The sequence below is a fragment of the Mytilus edulis genome, chromosome 13 (assembly GCF_963676685.1).
Source record: "Mytilus edulis chromosome 13, xbMytEdul2.2, whole genome shotgun sequence".
NCBI lineage: Eukaryota > Metazoa > Mollusca > Bivalvia > Mytilida > Mytilidae > Mytilus > Mytilus edulis.
In genome coordinates, this window is record NC_092356.1 from 45,998,202 (window position 1) to 46,005,879 (window position 7,678).

Consider the following 7,678-nt stretch of genomic DNA (forward strand, 5'->3'; position numbering starts at 1 on the left):
CTACCGATGGATGTTAAGTTTATTTAGAAAGTGAGGATATTGCAAGAATGTTTCAATAGCTCGTCTATTGATATGTCATTTTGTGTTTCATTGTTTTAATCAGGTATATGATTTATACTGATTAAAATCATATGACAATATTGACTGCTGTACCCATTTTTATCTACTTTTTTATCTATCATGTGGGTTCGTTTTACTCATACATTTTTGTCAAGATAATGGAATTCAATGCAACTGCCATACATGTGAGATCCGGTTTAATTCACATTTTTTTTCATAAGAAAATGTCTTTATCAAGTCAGGATTATCGCAGATTTCCATTCGTTAATTGTATTTAAGCTTTAGATTTTGCCATTTAATACCCTAAATATCCTTTGGATATATAGAAGGATACCTCCTCCCATTTATTATGTTTAATTTCTGTATAACGCGTAATGATATTATACTGTTAAAAGTATACTAGCTAACGAGGAAACACCAATACAAAAACAAAGTGAAATCTGGAGACTAACATATACATCAAATTCATGACAAAAACTTGTTACTTTTAGCATTGGTATAACTGTATATTGCATAATGTAAAACCAAACACCTATCAAGTTGAATGAACACGAGTGCATGTGCTATATTGTTTTGATTTATTATTTATCACTTTATGTGACTAATAGACCAAATGTTAAAGTCGCCTTTATACTTAAAGTGAAAAGGAAATCGGGGTCAAGTGATCTACTTGAGAAAGACGTGTTGTCCTTACTTTAGATCAGAAAGATAACTATTATGGACCTAGCTTTTACAGTCAGCACATCAAATTGACATGTATCTTGATCAGACGATTCCTGCTCGATAGTCATGCACACCCAACTTTTCATCAAAAGCATTTTCACAACTAGTGTAGTTTGAAATCGCAAACATAGGATTATTCAAAAAAAAGGGGACGAAAGATACCAAAGGGACAGTCAAACTCATAAATCTAAAACAAACTGACAACGCCATGGCTAAAAATGAAAAAAGACAAATAAACAACAGCACACATGACACAACATAGAAAACTAAAGAATTAACAACACGAACCCCATAAAAAAACTAGGGGTGATCTCAGGTGCTCCGGAAGGGTAAGAAGATCCTGCTCCACATGTGGCACCCGTCGTGTTGCTTATGTGATAACAAATCCGGTAAATAGTCTAATTCGGTAGGTAACATTCATGAAAGGGAAGGGGATTGTATTTACGACATAAGGAACATATCCGATATCATTTGTGAAACAGTTATTCCATTACGGTCAACCAACTCGTGATGGCGTCCGTAAAATTTACGAAGGGATGATTTCAACTTCACCATTTGGAACTATTGGTTTAATAGCTTTCTTGTGTGCAGCAACCCTCTATCAAGAAAATCATGATAGGAAAAGCAAGCACGGGAATATCGTATCAATTGGGAGATATATACCCCGTATGCAGGTGTTGCTGGAATGTTGCTACTTAGAAATGGAAAGTTCACAATTGGAAAGCTGAAATCATCTCTTTTGTCGTAAAGTTTTGTTTTTAACCGACCCTAATTGTCAATTTCTAGATGTGAGTCAAGATATGAGGCCGATTTAATAAGTATTGCAATATGCATTGTGTTTAAATACAATATCAGTATTTAGTTCTATTTTAATCTTTAATCAATCCTAATTCTATATTACTTTTGAGATATAGTTTTTCATATGTGACGTAATTTTTCTGCTGTTTCAGAAATATCAGATATTCAAATGTGACGTAATTTTTAATGCCTTTTCACCATCGTATGTGACGTAATTTTAATGCCTTTTCACCATCGTATGTGACGTCATTTTCCTAATTTACTGCGTTGAGGCCTGGACTGAGTCGGGTGTGTCTATTCTGTGTTGGTCATTCATTATGTATTCGTGTTTGTTTTATGTAATGAGTTAATACTTCAGTTTCATTATGTATATCTGTTATATTCATTTGATAAAATTTACTGTTTGCAATAGCATTAATTGTGCTAAATAATAAGGATGTTCTTGTCCCAAGCATAAAAACTTAGCCGTATTTGACACAACCTTTTTCAACTTTTGATCTTCAGTGCTGTACAATTTTGTACCTTTTTTTCGCTTTCGATCTTTTATATCTGGGCGTCACTGGTGAGTCTTGTGTGGACGAGGCGCGTTTTTGGCGTATTAAATTTTAAACCTGATGCTTTTTGTTATTCATTAATCATGTGTTTCTTTGTCTAATACGTTTTCCTATTTATTTGTATTGTAGTCCTGTAATATTATGTTGTCATTTCTATGTTATATTTAACATTGCCATTAAAGTGCGAGGTTTGGCATGCCACAAAACCAGGTTCAACCCACCATTTTTTCCTTTAAAAATGTCCTGTACCAAGTCAGGAATATGGCCATTGTTATATTATAGTTCGCTTCTGTGTGTGTTACAATTTAACGTTGCGTCGTTTGTTTTCTCTTATTTTTTAGTGTAAATTGACATTGCGATAAGACGTGTCACGGTACTTGTCTATCCTAATTCATGTATTTGGTTTTGATGTTATATTTGTTATTCTCGTGGGATTTTGTCTGATGCTTGGTCCGTTTATGTGTGTGTTAGTTACATTGTAGTGTTGTGTCGTTGTTCTCCTCTTATATTTATGCGTTTCCCTCAGTTTTAGTTTGTTACCCCGATTTTGTTTTTTGTCCATGGATTTATGAGTTTGAACAGCGGTATACTACTGTTGCCTTTATTTAACTGTATCTGTAGTATCCTTTATCTCTAGCTCGATTGGATAGATGCGTTCCACAAAGTCACCAAATTTTGAATTATTTAGTGAAAGAACATCATCTATATAGCGGAAAGTAGACTTAAAGGATATTGCTAAAATTTTATCTTTCTTCCTAAGAAGTTCTTGCATGAAGTCAGCCTCATAATAATAAAGAAACAAGTCGGCAAGTAAAGGGACACAGTTTGTTCCCATTGGAATGCCGACAGTCTGTTGAAAAACACGTCCCCCGAACGTAACAAATATGTTGTCAATCAAGAAATCAAGCATCTTGATAATATCAGTTTCAGAGAATTTTTTTGTTTGAATCAGAGTGATCTTTTACAAAGTAATCTGCGCTAATAGCATTTCAGATTTTAAATCTGTCTTTGTATTTATTCAAATAGACCCATGCTCTCTATCATCAGGTGGACAAACATTTCATTATTATAGATTATCGTTGATCACATCAACGATATTGATTCTCTCGATTGAGCAGGTACAGCGAAAGTGAGACAAGCAATCGAGTTGAGGTGATCAACGATAATCTGTGTATCGCTGTCCTGTTCTATGATGACGTTGTTAATTTCGTTAACAACGTACACGTGCTCCCTTAGTTTTAGCGACAATTTTCAATATCACTCTTTTCACATATATTTGAGAAAGGAAATTATCGTTATAATGGCTTTCAAATGAAAATACCTTAAAAACGATATTATAGATTATTCTTGTTTTACAAAACAAAAAACGCACAAGACAATACCTACATAAAATATTCATCTCAAAGTCACAGTAGCCTTTATCGTTAGCTGTCGCATACATCTTTCATAAATTGAAAGGTATCCTCCACCGTCAGTTGACCAAAATACCTTTCAGGGTATACTCCTTATTTTGAATGGATTAGCACAGCCAAGGGTTCATAAATTTACTTCTTGGTTTTGATTGTTATTGTCTCCTACAACTTAAGCTTAAATAATAAAAAAGAACAACAATATCAACCATGAATAAATACACAACACTATTTTTTTTTTAAACTTGCGCATCTAAATATAGATTTAAGACAACTGAATTAAAATCATTTATTCATATATTTTTAAAGTTGTTGACAATGCAATGTAAATTGACCTTATGATACAACCAATTTAAAAACAACATGCATTATAAGTACACATGTTTTTTTAAAGGCAGTTTTACATTTCTAGATAAACAATATTCATCTACTCGTCTGAGATTTTAAAGAAAAGCGATCCATTGTATAAGTTTTTCTCTGGTTATCGAGATAATTTGAGTTCATTGCAATTATAAATCTGTTGACCACATCGATAAATGTTCCTTCATCAAAGCATATCTTGGATGTGCAGGATGAAGGTCATTCTTAGAATATGAGCCTGAGGCTCGAAAGTAATAAATTAGCTTAACTTCTCTATGAGGGGTGAAGCTTACATGTAATATCTCTGTTTAAAGAAACAAACTATAACCACCAGACCATAGCTGGCCAGTGACCTTGACCCTAGTATATAAGCACCTGTTCCATAATAACTTGTCATAATTTAAAGCAAGTTTGTGTCGACCAAATATAAAACCCATTGGAAAAAGGGTGGGTCTGACTGATAATCCCTAGGGTGGGAATTAATTACTTTCGAGCCTCAGGCTCATATTCTAAGAATGACCTTCATCCTGCACATCCAAGATATGCTTGGATGAAGGAACATTCTTATTCATATTTCGCCTTCGGTCTCAAGTAATAAATTAGCTTGTTTAAAGTGTAGACACAAACTAAAAACAATTTTTATAAATGCCAACATTTAATAAAGCATAGAAATCACAAGATCATCCAGTAACTACAACTGAAGAAAAGTGTTTTAGTACTGATATTATTCACTTTCCCTTTTATAGAACTTATAAAAAGTTGTTATAAGCTGTTGCCATAATGTCTTTAATAGAACATCCTGAAGCTAAATGCACTTATGAAGAGATTCCTCTAAATGAGTAAACCTTAAAACCTCGGCTAAAATTAGAACTCTCTCTAACTATCTAAACTTTACGAAAAGACTTAGATGAATTCTCTCACATATTTTGTACACAAAACATGATAAATCATTGTCTTAACAACACAAAGTTTTGGTTTATCAAAACCCTTGATCACCTCATTAGGTAGACTAACTAACAGATCTAGTATTTTTCAAAAACTCATGTATATGAAAAAATAAAGTGCCATGTCTCTGAATGAAAAACATACAATGAAAATCTACAGCTGATAAAGATTGTACTTTGGCAGTTGTAGTCAAGGCAAATAAAGACACAAGTATAAAAGACAGTCTTCAATGTAAAATCCTCTAATAAATATAAAGAACTTAAAAAGATAGCACTAAATTCATCTCCACAGTGAAAGAGTATCTAACTCTTCAATTGCAGATTCAGGTTTAAGCAACCATTCACATATACATGTAGTAAACAAACAAATTGAGTAACATCTACTTCTTAAAGGATCAAGTCTGTTTCAACATAAACAAGTAAAATTCACATTAAACATGCTGAATATGAAAAGCTTGTGTTTTACAAAAAATTTTCAATAATCAATAACATCCTTTTTAGATGGTGAGGAATTGGTTCTCTTTGAACACACCAAATAATGAAATTTCTCAAAAAATATTGATAATGCTTGATCATAGATGCATGATCTCCAAGATTAAGTGTAAATATATTTTACAAATGATTCTGAAATCTCCTGTTTATATTAAAGTGATTTCTGAATAAAATACACACGTTTTTACCCTACCGCACAATCAACCCTTCAGGTGTTGGTTCACTTATATTTTTTACAATAGTGAATACACAGTTAAATCAAATCTCTTCCTGACGGAAAGGCATTTTTCAGGTATGTAACATTGTTACTAACTTTTATGTTTAGCAGAACTTTTAACTGTCAAATAAATTAAAATTGGTATTAGCAAAGAAAACCAACTCTGAGCAGACCAAAAGGAATAATCAAAAGAGCCTTCTGAACTTTATCACTAATAATTTTCTTTATAATTATTCCCAACAATGAAAAAGATGGGAAAATATAAGGTCTTAAATCTGACCATGAAAAGTATAAACATCTCTGAAAGGAGCTTGTTGGTCAAAAGACAACGAATCAATTATCTACAGATTTGAAAATGAAAACGTGATAACAACAAAACAAATATATCTTCTTTCAATTGCCATCCTGTTGAATCTGTAAATTTTTTAGACATATGATAAGCATCAAAATTTTCTTACCAGGAATATAAAGAGCTGTGATAAAAATGTTCTTTCTTGAACACCAAGCCCAAATAATGAAATATTTGTAGTAAGCATGTTTTAAAAGTGACAAAGAGGTTATACCTCCTATTGCATAATAAATGCTACTGAAATTGTATTTTCTGATTGTATAACTCTCTGTGACTAAAAAATTTTTCTCCAAAAGAAAAATATAGCCAACAATTCTAAGAAATCTATATGAAATGAGCCCATGTTCTTAAAGAAGCTCCATCTACATGTACCAACAGAAAAATTTTCTTCAAATTTGGATCCCAAATCCTTCTAATGAGGCATCTGGTCCAATCCAAAAACTTATTTGGATGGGTCTAAAAATCAATTCTTAATTTCTGATTTAAATTGTTAAAAATTTCACCTATAGATTGATGATAATAAACACTGTAACAACTATACAGTGTTTCAACATTATTTCTCGCCATGTTTCTGCAACATTCCCACAGATACTGCATTAAAAGCATGTGCCACAAGACCAATATATGATGCAAATCATCTATAATACAGTTACACAATTTTATTTAAAAAAATTTCCCAAGGGAGATAATTTTACCATATCTCATCTGTCAGAAAAAACTTAAATAGCTCAGTATCAATAATGAGACAAAGGAAAACAATGTGCTTCCAAGGAATGAGTACCAACTTCTCAAAATGTATTCCAAAGCACAGCTTATCAAGCATTTGCACCACTTCTTCTGTATTCACAAAACAACCGTCTAAATTCTGATCCATAATAAAAGAATCATCAATGTATAAACTATAGCATGTATATACTTCAAGTGACATTATTTCATAAAAATACATAGACAGGTTTTAAAACCTTAGTAAAAACTCTTGATGCAGAAGCCAATCCAAAACAAAGAACATAAATATCATATCAATGTCCTTTCCACATGAATCAGGAAATTGTGATATAATCATAAATGATACTTAAATATGCATCTGTGAGATCTATAGATGTTAGCTCTCTCTCTCTCTATATATAGATAATCATCCCTAAGAATTACATCTAAACAAAAGATAAATGGTGCTGCTCCAAATGCTGATTAGCCACAAGCTAAGTTTGTTTGAATTTTTCAAATAGGTAACAGGCCTTGAAGACCAATCTTTCTTAGGAACTAAGAAAACATAGGAAAAAAACTGATTTTCCAAAGATCGATCAACCTCTTAAATAGCTCCCTTAGCTATCAATTTTTGGACTTCTGAAATTATTTCATCCTTAAGAAAGGTGAAATGTATTTTCAAATATGTGGTACATCATTAAAAATAATTTTATAACCATTTCTTATTAAATCTAATATCAATATATCATTAGTAACATTTTCCAAATCATAATATTTTTAAAGTTATCTACTGTATATAGCAACTGGTTGAGAAATGTGACCTCTTTGAGATTCTCTGTTCCCTTTTGGGAAACCGCTCCCTCTCAATGAAGGGAATTGCCTACTAGTATACGCCCTGTTGACCAACAGAGCCTCTGCAGTTTAAAGACTGATATTGCCTTTCCCATAACAGCTGGGAGTAAAATAATTGCTAGACCTGGAATCTCTTCCAAGGAATCTAGAATTTGCTTTAGAATCTTTGTATAATCACCAAGTTTGCTTCATGCAATCATAACTAAAAACGTGAT